At 48.4% G+C, this 13616-nt stretch overlaps 1 protein-coding gene across 8 annotated transcripts in view; it reads right to left on the bottom strand.

Moving 5' to 3' along the window:
- MINK1 (misshapen like kinase 1) overlaps positions 1 to 13616 on the bottom strand; it is a 965829-nt gene that overhangs the window by 99072 nt on the left and 853141 nt on the right. The gene's annotated exons all lie outside the window — the stretch shown is intronic.

Below are 13616 nucleotides of genomic sequence, written 5' to 3'. Positions count from 1 at the left end.
ACCCGCTCAATATCTCCACATGTTGTTAATCTCAGGTCCTCAAATTCAGATAGTAACTGCAGAAGGCAACTTCTATTAAGTGGGCCCAGTTCTCTGTCAAACAGGGAAGCAAAGATCAGGGTATTAGCTACTTGTCCTGGCTTGCACCTTACTAATGCCTTATCACTATACTTTTGTTCTGCCCCCAGCTCCACTATCTTTGCAGAGGGTGAACGAAAAGAGGGAAAAGAGAAAAAAGAAAAAGAACCTGCAACCCCTGCGTACAACCTTCCTTGATTATGCATTTTCCGTCCATGGAGAGTCTCCGTACGGGAAAGGTTTGAGGGAGAACTATCCACCATCCGCCCTGCCTCTAACGAGGTATTATTTGTTTTTCCTCCCATGTTCTCCTTAACATCCTGGTCTGACCCTGGTTTTTGGTTCTCCCTTTCAGATCCCAATTCTGCCCCTTCATTATAGCCTACTACCCACAAATCCTTGTACCCCTCCCCTTGTCCTAACCACCCAAATATGGGCACCTCCATCATAATTGGGGAGGAAGTAGGAGGATTTTCATCTGGGCAGTCCAATTCCTGACCAGCATGGGGCCCAACAGCCTTGATCTCTTTTTCTTTTGAGGACAAGATAGCATTATCAAATTCTCCTGGAGCCTCAGAAAACCTCAATTTTTTTGGCTTACGTATTGTAATACACCTGTACTTTTTCTTCTTTCCCTTCCGTACTTTTACCCCAATACATTCAGATTGAGAGGCATCCTGTCCAGGGAGATCAAAAACAGTTTCAACCTTAGACGGTTTACTAAAAGAGGGAGCAGAGATTCAGGCTGAGTCACCTGCATTACTGGAGTTGCCTTTTTTCTTGGATAAACAGATGAGAAATTCTTAAGTGCGGAACCCTTTGTATTTTCCCTTACAACACAGAGCGGGTAATTATCCACAGACAAGTGATTGGGGGGGGGGGGGGGGGGCAGTACAACACACTGTTTAGTGCTGCAATAACCCCTACCTGCCCGGCTGAGGGAACTACAGAGTCACCAAAAAATCCCACTTGGGTTCCCATTTCCCTTACTCCGAGTAGTCTGAGTATTCAAATTAATACCCCTTTCCACCTGTCCTAGGGGGGTACCGGCAGAAGTGAGGTGGTGCACACCCACCAAACTCCGGGACAATACATTCAACTCATGATCAGAGTTGACCGTACATATTTCTAACAAAGTTAAAATTGATGAGAATCCTCTCTAAGGCACTTAATATATCAGAGTTGTCCATCGCTCCCTTGTTCTCATTACACCCTGAGTCTCATTTACACCCTCGGTCATTAGTGGTCATATATCACGTGCCCCTTTACTTGGGGACTTCTCAGAATTCGATATCCCCAATGAACGAGCGAGAAAAAGCACTTGAAGGAGTACTGCTATACAAAGCGGGCATTCGCGGGTAACTCGCAGGACAATCCACTGACAGTCTCACAGCTAAATCTTGAGCAGTCCGTGATTTCAGGTTAGCCTCCATTACTTGCTTTCTCCCCATGGGTATAGCAATATCGGGTGGTGTGGTTTCCTCCTGATCCCCAGGGTCACAGCTACATTCAACCCCACAGTATTCGTTCTGGGGCGTCTGAGACAACTCTCTAAGTGAAGTCAATCCCAATATTGACCCTGCCACATTTACGGTGTCGGGTATAACCACCGAGCACACGGACTACAGCGAAACGGCAGATTCAGGTAACGGCTTTTTACCAGAGTCTTCTATCTCAAAAATACCCTTAGCATCTTCCATGTCCGTTTTCATATCTTCAACCAATATGACTGAAGGGTGTTGAGCATTAGGCTGGATAGGTTGAGGTATAAAGGGAGGGTTTCACCAAGTTTTGCGCAATAAACTTACTCTGGTGCAGAACTAACAATTATGAGATTACAATAACTGTGCCAAACTCATCCGCATTAACCACACCAGGGGATACTTTCCCTTTCTTAGTCCGAAATGTTTTGCTCCTCGAACTCTTGGTGAACATAGCAAATACCGTAGGATGAGATTTCAAAAGGAACAGATGGTCTTGGGACTTTTTTTGCTTGATGGTTTTGAGTAATTTAGGGTAACTAGAGCAATCAGATGTGTTTCCAAGCAAACCATACTTGGGCTCTAATCCTGGCCCTGCGGGTGTAATTAGCCGACCAGATTGCAAGCATCTAGCGGGCATCTTCGTCTATGCAGACTATTCTCAATCTTAGTCTCACTCCAGTCCAGGGGAAGTGAACACTTGGCTCGTTCTTTCAATGTGTCAAAAGACCAATGGGATCAACTAACGTGAAGAGCTCAGTCGACCGAGAACCTGGACAACTAGGAGGTCAACTCACACCTCTCTACCACCTCAGAACATGCTTAAATTGCAGAGGCTCACAAAATGCATTAACTGGGCAGCCCATGCAAAATGCATAAGAGATGATTGCCTGACGTTATGTGCCCTTAAGAAGCAGAACCACACAGGAGTGTGGAGAACTGTGCAGAACTCTGGTGGATAGCACGAGCGGGGCAACTGACATACTCCACAAGCTGCACCCAGGACTTACTGGGCCGCTTCCGCGGGGGTCACAGGGCACAGATAACACTCCCTGCAACCAACTACAGTTGTGCAAAGCTGCAGATGATCTCGGTCGATCAGGGTCAGGGATTAGGTTCGAAGTGAAGGCCAAGAACAACGCCACTCATGCACTATTGCACATCTTTTGCCTGATTTGGCTGTTTTTCTCAGGTTAAAGCAGTGGTGGAAGAATCGCTATGCCTAAGCAGCAGCAAGTCCTTGGCTGTAGCTGAGGCTAAAGTTGTAAACTACGGCTGTGGCTGCAGGCTTTAGCTGTAGCCGTAGCTGTAACAGTCACTGTAGAAAGCTTTTAAAATTACTGGGTCCAGTCCAGACTTAGGCACTAGCGTTCTGAGGCAGTGGAACAGTGGACAGAGCAGGAGCACACCAGGCTACCCACAATCCGCACCCAGACCTAGCTGGGCTGCCTCAGCAAGAGCTTGGGCTCGCACTCTGCACGTGGTGTCTACCCCCGCCGCGTTCGCCCCCCGCTCCTTATCTCTCCTTCTCCTGCTAATTCTTGATAGAGCTTCAGCCAGACCGGGCCGAAACAACACGAGACAAGGCCCCCGATGGAATCGCAAATACAGTTTAACCGGTATCCGATACTCCTGTTCTAGGTACTAACAGCACTCTCCTACTTGTTGGCAGCAACTCCACAATGACGGCTTGCTGCACCCACTACTGCCAACTGCTGCTGTTAGATCCTCCCATGGCCTTCACGGCCCAGACATAGGCTCTAAATCAGTAGCTCGTGGCGGTAACAGGAAGCAGCCAGAAAACTAGGACACCACTCTATGCCTGCAGCCACTGCCACCAAATCCTGCTGCGGCCTCTGTGGCCCAGTCCTAGCTCACAGCGGTAGCAACGATCTGCAGCTTGCATTGGCTAGCGTTGGCACCCAGGCTCCTAGGACATGGCCTATAACCGCCGTGCTCAACTGCTCAGCTGCTCAACAGCTCCCTTGTCTTAAACAGCTCACACTTCCTGCTGAGGGTTCTCCATCAGCCGGTCTGGGGATGGAAAAATGTGCAACGGGGTGCTGAAAAAAGGCAGAGCATAACCCCACTGAACAAAGTGCAGGACCCACTTGTCTGAAGTTATTGCCTGTACCAGCAAAGTTTGCCTCCAACAAGTTGGTCGTGTGCCTTCAAGGGCACACTAAAAAAGGCTTGCAAGGAGTGGCAACTGTGGGGACAGAAGGCTGGGCTGAACACTGTCCGGCATGTGAAATAAAGACATCCTTGTATTTCTCATCGAACAGTTTCTCATTTTCCTTCTAATGCAAATCCTTGGCTGAGATATAGTTATTGTGGGTACCTCGAAAAGGTTGGGGTGATTGCTGTACCTGCTGGGGATGTTGACAATGCTGGAAGACACTACCATAGCCACGGAGGGGGTCATACTTGCTGGCGGGAAGGAGCAGAGAATCCCAGGGAAAGCATTGTGGCCCTGCTATCCTTGAAGCATTCCAGGGGTACTTTATCCCCGAAATGCGGGACCCATCAAATTACATGTCCATGAGGCGAGCCTGGACATCTCCTAAAAAGCCAATGGACTGCATCCAAGCGTGCCTATTAATGGCCACACTGGTACAAATCGCCCGATCAAGGGAGTCTGAGGTATCCAGCCCACAGCATATAGTAAATGTGGCCTCATTGGGCCATCCTGCATGACCTGTGAAAGGACGGTGCAGGCCTCTTCCGGTACCACAGGCAGCACCTAGGCTTCTGAGTCCCATGAAGCATGAGAGTAGTGGACTAAGAGGCAAGTGGCATTAGCAGGGCAGAGGGCCAGACCTGCAGATTAAAAGACCCGCTTGCCAAAGGTTTGTCCTCTTCACTTCTCTATCAGGAGTAGTAGGAAACTAGTTCAGATTTACCCTGCTGGCCGAAGCCTGCACCACAAGACTCTCTGAAGTAGGGTGCTGTGCACTGTTCCCAATAACGTGCGCGCATGCGCACCTCTGTTAAATGTAGCACGCAGTGGTGTGTGTGGAGCGCGCACACACAGCACATCAAAGAAGAACGTTTATGACGCTGCTTTTAAAAAGCGAGCGGCGCAAAAAACAGGTAATTCTCTCATGTAGAGCTTTTGTTTAAGCATTCATGTTAAGTGCAGCGCTGTCACGAGCTGCAATTAACATGAATACTTTAAACAAAAGCCCACAATCTGCCCATCACCCTGCAGCTGCACTCTATTAAGGAAAGAAATTCCGCAAGTCTACAAACAGGGCGTGAAAAGCACACGCCCTATTTGTATACTTGCTGAATTTCTCTTCTTAAAAGAGCTGCGCTGCGGGTGATTGTGTGACTTTGTTAAAGTTTTCAGGTTAATTGCAGCTCCAGACGGGCGCTGCGATTAACCGGACATCATTAACAAAGGCCCACAATCACCACGTAGCCCAGAGCTCTATTAAGAAGAAATTCAGCAACTCTACAAACACGGTGTGTAAAGCACACGTCATGTTTGTAGACTTGCTGAATTTCTCTTCCTAAAAGAGCACAGCTGTGGTGTGATTTACACTTTTCTGTGCTTGGCATAGTGTGCCACCCTACTTGTACTTTCCTGTTTCAGGTATTGCACCCAGATATATGATAAAAACAAGTAACATCTGTTAGACGGACCGGGAGGGTCGGCCGAGGACAAGGGGAGAGGTCTCCGGGGAGAGCCGTCTCCAGCGATCGTACAGACGAGTAACTTCCCCCCCACAGATGTACACCACACCAGGATAAGGTTTAACGCTCTTTATAAGCAATCTTTAGGTACGATAGAATGGTACAAGGAGGTCAGGACTCAGGGGTCCCCTCGATTCTAGGCTCTTGGTTGGGAAAGGGGGTAGTGGGACAGTCTTGTTACCAATCTGGTAGATGCGATGATATGATGGATAGCTCACAATCCTCGAGCTCGGTGTTCTAGCTGGACGGGCCGCGGCAGCGCCAGCAGGTCCCGGTGAAGGTGGTCGTTACACGGTCCGCGGCAGCGCCAGCAGGTCCCGATGAAGGTGGTGGTTACAACGGTCCGCGGCAGCGCCAGCGGGTCCCAATGAAGGTGGTAGGTACAACGGTCCGCGGCAGCGCCAGCAGGTCCCGACGAGGATGGAGGATGCAGAAGGCCGCGGCAGCGCCAGCAGGCAGGATGATAGTTCACAAGGCAGGGCTACGGCAGCGCCGGTAGTCCGTCAAGGATGAGTTCTTCTCGGTGTCTCTCGACTCCAGGATACAACTGCCTTCCTGCCCTGGAGCTGCCCCAGTTATAGGTCTGGCGCCCTTTGATGTCCGGACCCTCGCACTTGGAGGTCGGGAGGTCCGGGATGAGGGAGTCCAGACACCCAGCAGGGGGGTGGAGCCAGCGCCCGGGGGAGCTGGGGGGCGATCGGCACCTGGCGGGGGAGAGCCATTGACACTTCTTTCTCCCATCGACCCGCCAAGTAGTCCGTTCACCTCCTGGGTGGATGGTGGTGCCGGGATGTCGGGGCCTGGCCAGGCCCAGGGTCGAGCTGAGGCCACGCGGCCTCGTGGTGCAGTGTCCAAGATGGCGGCCAGGCCGGGCAAGGGAGCCGGTAGTGGTTCGGCCCCATGATACCGAGATGTCCGGGGGCAGGAGTCCCGGCTGGAGATGGGGTGTGGGTTGTTTCTGTGGGTAACACCTGGAGGGCCGGGGCTCGGGCCCTGTCATGCGGGGAGGGAGCAAGCCCTTCATGTGGCCTGTCCAACAACATCATACCCAGGGTTTTAAGTGGGATGAAAAAATTGAGGGGGAGGGGGGGGGGGTCTTGCAAAGGGGCGTGGCCAGTGTAATTAAGGGCATGGCTTTAGACACATAAGCTACAAATCTGTACTTAGCATAGTCTACCGCTCGACTTGTATTGTGCTGTTTCTGTCATTGCATCCAGATATATGATACAACAAGTAACATCATACCTACAAGTCAGGACTTTTGGCTTTGTCAATGGTTGTTAGTTGCACAAGATAAATATGCAGCAACTATGGCTTGTATGTAATATAGAAAAGGCTTCAACTTAAAGCCCTGGTGACACCACGACAATGTTGCTGCTCTTGAGTTTCGAAAAGAGAAGGGAAATCTAGAGAGAAAATGACTCTCTTTAAAGGATTTCCCATCCCCTACAAGTAGGGTGACCAGATCGTGCTACCCAAAAACCGGGCCATTTCGCAAAAATAGAGGAAGGACTACTAATTTACATCAATAAAGTGGCAAATAATGACAGTCCTCATCCTCACAGAAACACAGAACCAGCACTAAGAAAATAAATAAAATGTCATTTTTAAAACCAGCCTCATGCCTGTTAATTAAACTGTTTACTTATAACAGCTGCTTACTAGCCTCACACTGCTTTTAGTTCACCCTCTCAAAAAACCGAGACATGAGCCATTTTTACCGAAATCTGCCGGTACAACTGTTGAAAAACCGGGACAGTCCAGACAAATCCGCGACTCATGGTCACCCTACCTACAAGGCTCACCTGGCATGACGTCATGCCCTAACTTCTCTACTAGTGAGAAGTGAGCAGTGTGAGCAGCGCACATAGATGTGACTAGTGTCACTGCAGTCTGGAAAAAAACGGACCGCCTGTGCCAGGGCACAAAACAGACCCCGGTAGAGACCCGTTTCGAGTCCCCTTTTAAAAAACTGCCGGTGCTCAGCACCGGTGAGACCCGGCCCACCTAAAGCCCTGATCATACCTACAAGTCGGACTATTTACTTTGTAAGTGGTTGCTAGTTGTATAAGATAAATACGCAGCAACAATGGCTTGTATAAATTAAACCCATCTGAATTTGAAAACAGCTAAACTCTCCAGCCCTCTTTCTAGTTGTGACGAGGCTGCTAATGACAGAGACTTGTTGAGGGTCTGTTATGGTCACGCTGGTAGTACAGTTTTAACAACCCCTTTTGACAAAATGTGACATTTTAACAAGAAGCAGTTTGACTGTTCATGAGATTCTCTTTTTTGTGCTTGCATATATTAGGGCGAAAGGAGGTGATCTGTCCAAAACTGAGCTCAGAAATTCATCAGGTGAAGCAGACTGTTTTGTGGTAGGAGCGTGCCATACATCTAGGAGTGCAGCTTCCGTACTGTGGTTGAGACAGAAAAGTTACTAATGGGAATTCAACGGTTGGCTTGCTTCTAAATGTTTTTCAAATTGTGGGGTGATTTTTCTTTCCAGGCATAATGGGGTCAGAGGAAGGAAGAAAGGGGAAATGTTTGTCTTTAAGCTCTGGTGACACCACGACAATGTTGCTGCCCCCGAGTTTCAAAAAGAGAAGAGAAGCAAGTGTTAATGAAGAGAATACTCCCGACAGAGGGTTCAGTCATTTACACACTTGCAGCTGCCATCTGCTTAGACCTGCATCTTGGCAAGAAGAAAAATCTTGGCAAGGCCTAACCAGCCTTCCACCCTTCTTAGTTCGTTCAGGTGAGCACGGTTACATAGAGTAAGCGTTTAGAAATGACAAGATGGCGAAAAAGGCTCCTTCTAGAACCCCCCAATGCCGATATGCAGAGACGCTACTTCCGAAGCATTGCCATACCACACTCGCTGTCTTCTCTGACGTCGATATGCAGAGATGCTACTTCCGAAGCATTGCCATACCACACTCGCTGTCTTCTCTGACGTCGATATGCAGAGACGCTACTTCTGAAGCATTGCCATACCACACTCGCTGTCTTTTCTGACATATCTTTTCTCGTTTTTTCTTCCACTCCCCAGCTGCTCTCGCCATCTCCTTCTCTTCTTTTTCTTTTTCCTCATATCAGTCCCGCTCCACGTTTACCCACTACCCCTTTCTCCCCATCCTATTCCTTTCTCCATTTCCCTCTCACTGCATGTTCTGTGCTTTCTCTCTTAGCGGTTTTCCATTCTCCGTTCTCTCTCCCAGTTCTCCAAAGCCTCTGGCTGCCTTTGTCTTTCCATCCCTCTCTGACCAATTTCTCCATTACCCCTTACCCATTTCTCATCTTTGTGCCCTGACTTTTTTTCAATTTGTTCCTCTCTCCCCCTTCTTCCGCCATTAAATCCCATTTCTACATATTCTACTCTCCTTTTCCTTCAGGCTATGTTCCGATTTTGAAAACACATACCGCTATCCCTGAATATTACATGGAAGCACATTTGGACCTCTGCAGTGTCGGTGACCTGGCCAAAAAGGACATGAAAACGCTGAAATTGGATCATAAATCCAAAGCTGTTCTAATTAGGGGCCCCAGAAATAAGTTTGGCCCTGGCACTCAAAATCCTGAAAATGACCCTGTGCATTTGTTCAAGTTTTCACGTTAAACGCAGCACCCATCATGAGCTGCAATTAACACGAAAACCTTAACAAATGCACACAATCCCCCCGCAGCCCAACCCTATTAAGAAAAGAAATGCAGCAACACAGCTGCCAAGGTTTCAAATTGAAATGCGGGATGTTTTCATAATTTCACTGTAATTATTTGTGCCACTTGAACAGGGCCGGCTTTAGTGCTGGTGGCGCCTGGTCTGACAATGTTTGTTGGCGCCCCAATGACCACCTCCGCCACGGATACTCTCATTACCAACCTTTAACAGTGACCCTCAAGTCTCCATAACCACTCTCTCGTTCATATTTATTTTGTTTATTAGCGCCACTCATCCCAGTGTAAGGCGTTAAGCACTTAACATCACATACACATTACCCAGAGACACTGAATCATAGTGTGTAAATCAATGTGTAGGAAATGTTACATCAGACAAAGGAATAAAATGTCTCTTCTTAACAGAGCTGGGCTGCTAGGGTTTTAAGCAAACGTTTGGAGTGATATTTGGCGCTGCACACACGCGCGGTGTGAGTCCTGCCGCACATAGCCATGGCTGCAGCGCCATACACAGCCGCACACAGAGGAAAAAAACTTAGAGGGAACATTGGTGCTGTGTAAGAAAATTCACATCACCCGGGGAAGACAATGACGCCTGGCAATCTGGTGATTAACAAGGGGGACCTGAGCAAGGTTTAGTCTCGCTTTCCAACATGTGTCACTTAGATTCTCATTAAATGGGAGAAAAGTCTCAGAGCTTGCTTGGCCAGGCTGAAGTACCTCAGTCAAAACATTGGTCTTAACTTCCTGAGTAGTAAGTTGAAGGACAAGAACCTCAGCCGCTCCTTGCACACCCACGGCAACGTTTGGTGGCAGTGCTGGGGGGTATTGTTGGGGGTAGGGGCAACTAGTCTAGTGTCCCGGGAGTTATGCAGACCACTAGCATCCTGGATGTCCTCGTATCAGTTTCCCTCTAGGTAAAGTTGTGCTAGGTCAGCCCCAGCATCATAGACCCCATATCTTTCTGGCAGGGTTGCAGTGCTGGAGAGCAGGCCAGTACTGAAGTCGGTCCAGAGCCCTGAGTGGATCCAGAGGGCCCAGCTAGTGCTGAGGGCAGACCCGCAGGCGAAAGTCCAATTGCAAGTCGTCTCAACTCCTTGGGTCCCGCAGGTGCACCAGTGGAAGCGGGTAGCATGCCAAAAAGCAGCAGCATGGTTTCATAGATGTCCATGATCTGCTGTGGTGTCACTGATCGCCCCAGACATTCTGGCTGCTGCGGAACAAGGGTGAGAATAAACTACGAAGTAAAGTGATTTCAAGAGCGTGACCTGGAGGCACGATGAGTGCCTCACAGCTTTTCCTGGAGATCAAGAGTGGCAGGATGGGGCCAAGTACGGCTAGGTTTCTTGCACTTCTTCTTGGATTTTCCAGAGGATTTAGAACGAGATGACGACCTGTTATGGCAGCAAGGTCTGTAGCAGGACTAGGACCTACCTTTGGACCAGGACTGATCTCAGCGTGGAGTCTTGTGGTGCTTCACCACGAAGAGCTTAGCTTCCAATTCTCCAAGCACTGCAGGCATTTGAGCTGTGGTTCAACACTAGTAACACTGACAAACCACATGTAGGTCCGTCACAGACATTTGTCTGCGACGTTCACCACAGGGTTTGAACCCTACAGATTTGGAAGGCACCATATGACCTTGCACACTGTATTCAAAAGGGGAGGAATCTGCGGGTAGACATCTCTATAAGAGTGAGTTGATACTGTGTTTACCTGCTGCCGATTCAATTTTGGGGCCGAGACTTTGCCTGCTAACACTGTTGTGATCCATGTTACTGTGCGGCTATAAAGCTGCTCAGAGGGGAGATGTCGTACTCTATGCTGCCGCCGCTGGAGACTTACTCTGGCTCTCACGAGTGCCTCATCTCACCAGCATAAAATGTTGGGCAGCAGTCCCGCAGTGCGGCCGTATAAGGCTGGCATGGGCGCCCCCCCCACAACATTTTCCATATGGAGCAGCACCCTTGTGCCAGTGAAGGTTTTGGCCTTCTGTAATTTGTGTATGTGCTTTTTCATTTGAGGGCATTGTGTGTATAGGCATTCCTAGTTTCTTGTGCTTACACAATAATACGGGTATAAGAAGGATAAGGGGGTAACATGTCCAAAGCCCCGTGGTAAAAAATACCGCGATTGATCGCACATTAGAGAGGGCGATTGGGGTGGTAAATGCAGAGACCGATTTCACTGAAAGAAGGCTTTAATTAGGTCTTGGCTCTGCCCCTTTGGTCGTTCACTTAGAGGAACAAAATTTGCTGTTATTCCCAAGAGTCAGCAAGAGATCCAGACCTTCTGGAAACTTTGGAGACCACAAGAACTCGGGAGGTAGATTCAGATGTAAGTCCACTTAAGAGTCAAAAAGCTAGGAGGACTACTAGAGCTAAAAGGAAAGTTAAGTCTTCTAGACCTCAGGAAGCCACTCAGCAGGGCCAAGCCACGGTAGAAGCTGAAGGGTGGGAGTTACCTACTCCCGCAGTACGGCAATTTAACCCCAATACTGAGGATCTGTCCCCTTGTCCGCCTACTGACGAGTCCATGGATCTGCTTTTAGAGAGTAGTAAGGCATTATTTAGGGAGATAATTAAGCAGGGAATTTTCCCCTTCCTGCTATTCTTCGATGGCATGGCATCCCAAATACCAGCCATTAAAAGCATATTAAATGAAAGACTAGGGTCGAGAAATTGAAAACTCTTGGCCCCACCCCTGGCTAATTTGCCTACTGACCCAAATATAGAACAGGCGGGGTAAGAGTACTCTGAGGCATCAGAACAAAGAAGTAGCCCCAATACATATGCCCTTAGTACCACAGATTTCTGACTCCCCATTAGGTTTAGTAACCAATACTAACCACAATAATGCAGGTCCACAAGGAAAAGCAAATGGGAAGGACCTATGCTATGCTAAGGGAAACCCGCGTCTTCCTCCAGAATGTACGCCGCACACTATTATATTGAAGGGTGTGCCAAAGCGCCTCAAAAAAGATAGCGAGGACTAGGCAGCCTTGCAAAATACATCGGCACACTGGCTGAAATTACACTCTGGTTGGATGGGGGATTTGCCCCGAGAGGTGGTACATAAAAAGAGAATGCCATGGGTGGGAATTCCTCCCCAAAACAAATCAGGGGATTGCATCATTATGAATTTTCGCAGATCATATTTTGTTGGAAAATTATTACAGTGCCTGGCACAAAGGCTCCTCTGCACGAGTAAAACTGAAGCCCTCACTTTGGCTACTTTTATAGACCGTTTAGACGTAGATCTAACTCTCTCCATATAGAACACTGTAGTGTTCCCTGTAGGATTGAACAGCTACAAGAAAGACACCAGGGCAATCAGCAGGTCTTAAATGGTGTTTCACCTTCATTCATCGCAACAGTAAACAGATCCACTCCTTTATCCCAGTTAGATCACCAGGAATGACATGATCAGACGACAGAGCCTGCTGGTGGGGATAAAGGTTTAGGACACAGGTCCCAAAAGGCGAAATAGAGGAGTATCCAGGGGGAAGGCTTCAACGCAGGTAATTTGAATGATTCATTGAAAAATAAGAGCTGGTATGAGGTGGGCTAAAATCAAATCTAAACAACCCGAATTGGCTAATATTATTAAATCTGCCCATGTTATACGTCCCTGGGAAACTAGGGGTAGGGATGATTTCCACAGTAATGGTTATTCTTCTATTCAAACCCCAGCTAGACCCTCGGTAAATGGGCGAGCCAAAGGGGGATTGGCAAAACTTATTTCAAACTTATTACCCATTACTGTTAAGAAAACCATGACCACACGCCCTTATTATCAGTAGGTGCACATTAGAATTGACCAAAGGTAGAAGGTTGTTTTCATTTATTTTTATAATGAGATTTTTAGTAATGTATGCAGCAGGGATGCTAAAGAAATTGAAGAGGACATAAGCATTTTTTCAAACAAGATGGGTTCAAACCATAGTTGAAGAAAAGGTGTGGCGCCATGGCGACTGACGCCAAAATCTGGGGATCACGGTTCGATCCCCGGAGCCGGTGGCAGATTAGCCCAGCACCATGTGACTCTGGGCAATAGCTTGCTTAATCTTCCCGACGGCACTTCTTCGTAAACATACCGATGCCGCTCAATACACACTTCTTCAGGAAACTAAGATCCCACATTCTAGAATTGGTGTGGGCGGGAAGACAGCCCAGAGCATCCTGGAAGCTGTTGACATTACCATTCACCCAGGGTGGACTGGGGGCACCCGACTTCGAACTGTATGCCTACAGCGCTCAAGTGCAATTTTTGCATTTCTGGCAGCACCCCACGCCCTTTCAACCACACGTGGCAGTCAAAATTGATAGAGTGGCTCCTGTTCCGCTGAACGTGGCACTCCACCAGCCCTACAAAAGACCACATTTAGAAATAGACACGGTAGAAACCATGAGGTGGGCCTGGAGAGGAATTTCACAGAGGGCCCATATCGGAGAATTGTATGCTCCATCTATGCCACTGGGGGACAACCCATTGCTCACTCTTCTAACGGATAAAGCAATCGCATCACGAGCCAAAGCGCAAGCGCTGGAAAAGGGTGGCGATCTATATCCAAACAACACATTCATAACACTACAACAGATGTGTAATTCGCGTGCACCCACAGCATTGGACACGCTTCTGTATTATCAGATCAGGGCCGCTTGCTGTGCCAGATACGTG

This window comes from Triturus cristatus, chromosome 12 (genome assembly GCF_964204655.1).
Source record: "Triturus cristatus chromosome 12, aTriCri1.1, whole genome shotgun sequence".
Lineage (NCBI taxonomy): Eukaryota > Metazoa > Chordata > Amphibia > Caudata > Salamandridae > Triturus > Triturus cristatus.
Note: the sequence above shows the minus strand (reverse complement) of the source record. Positions and strands in the feature narration are given on the sequence as shown.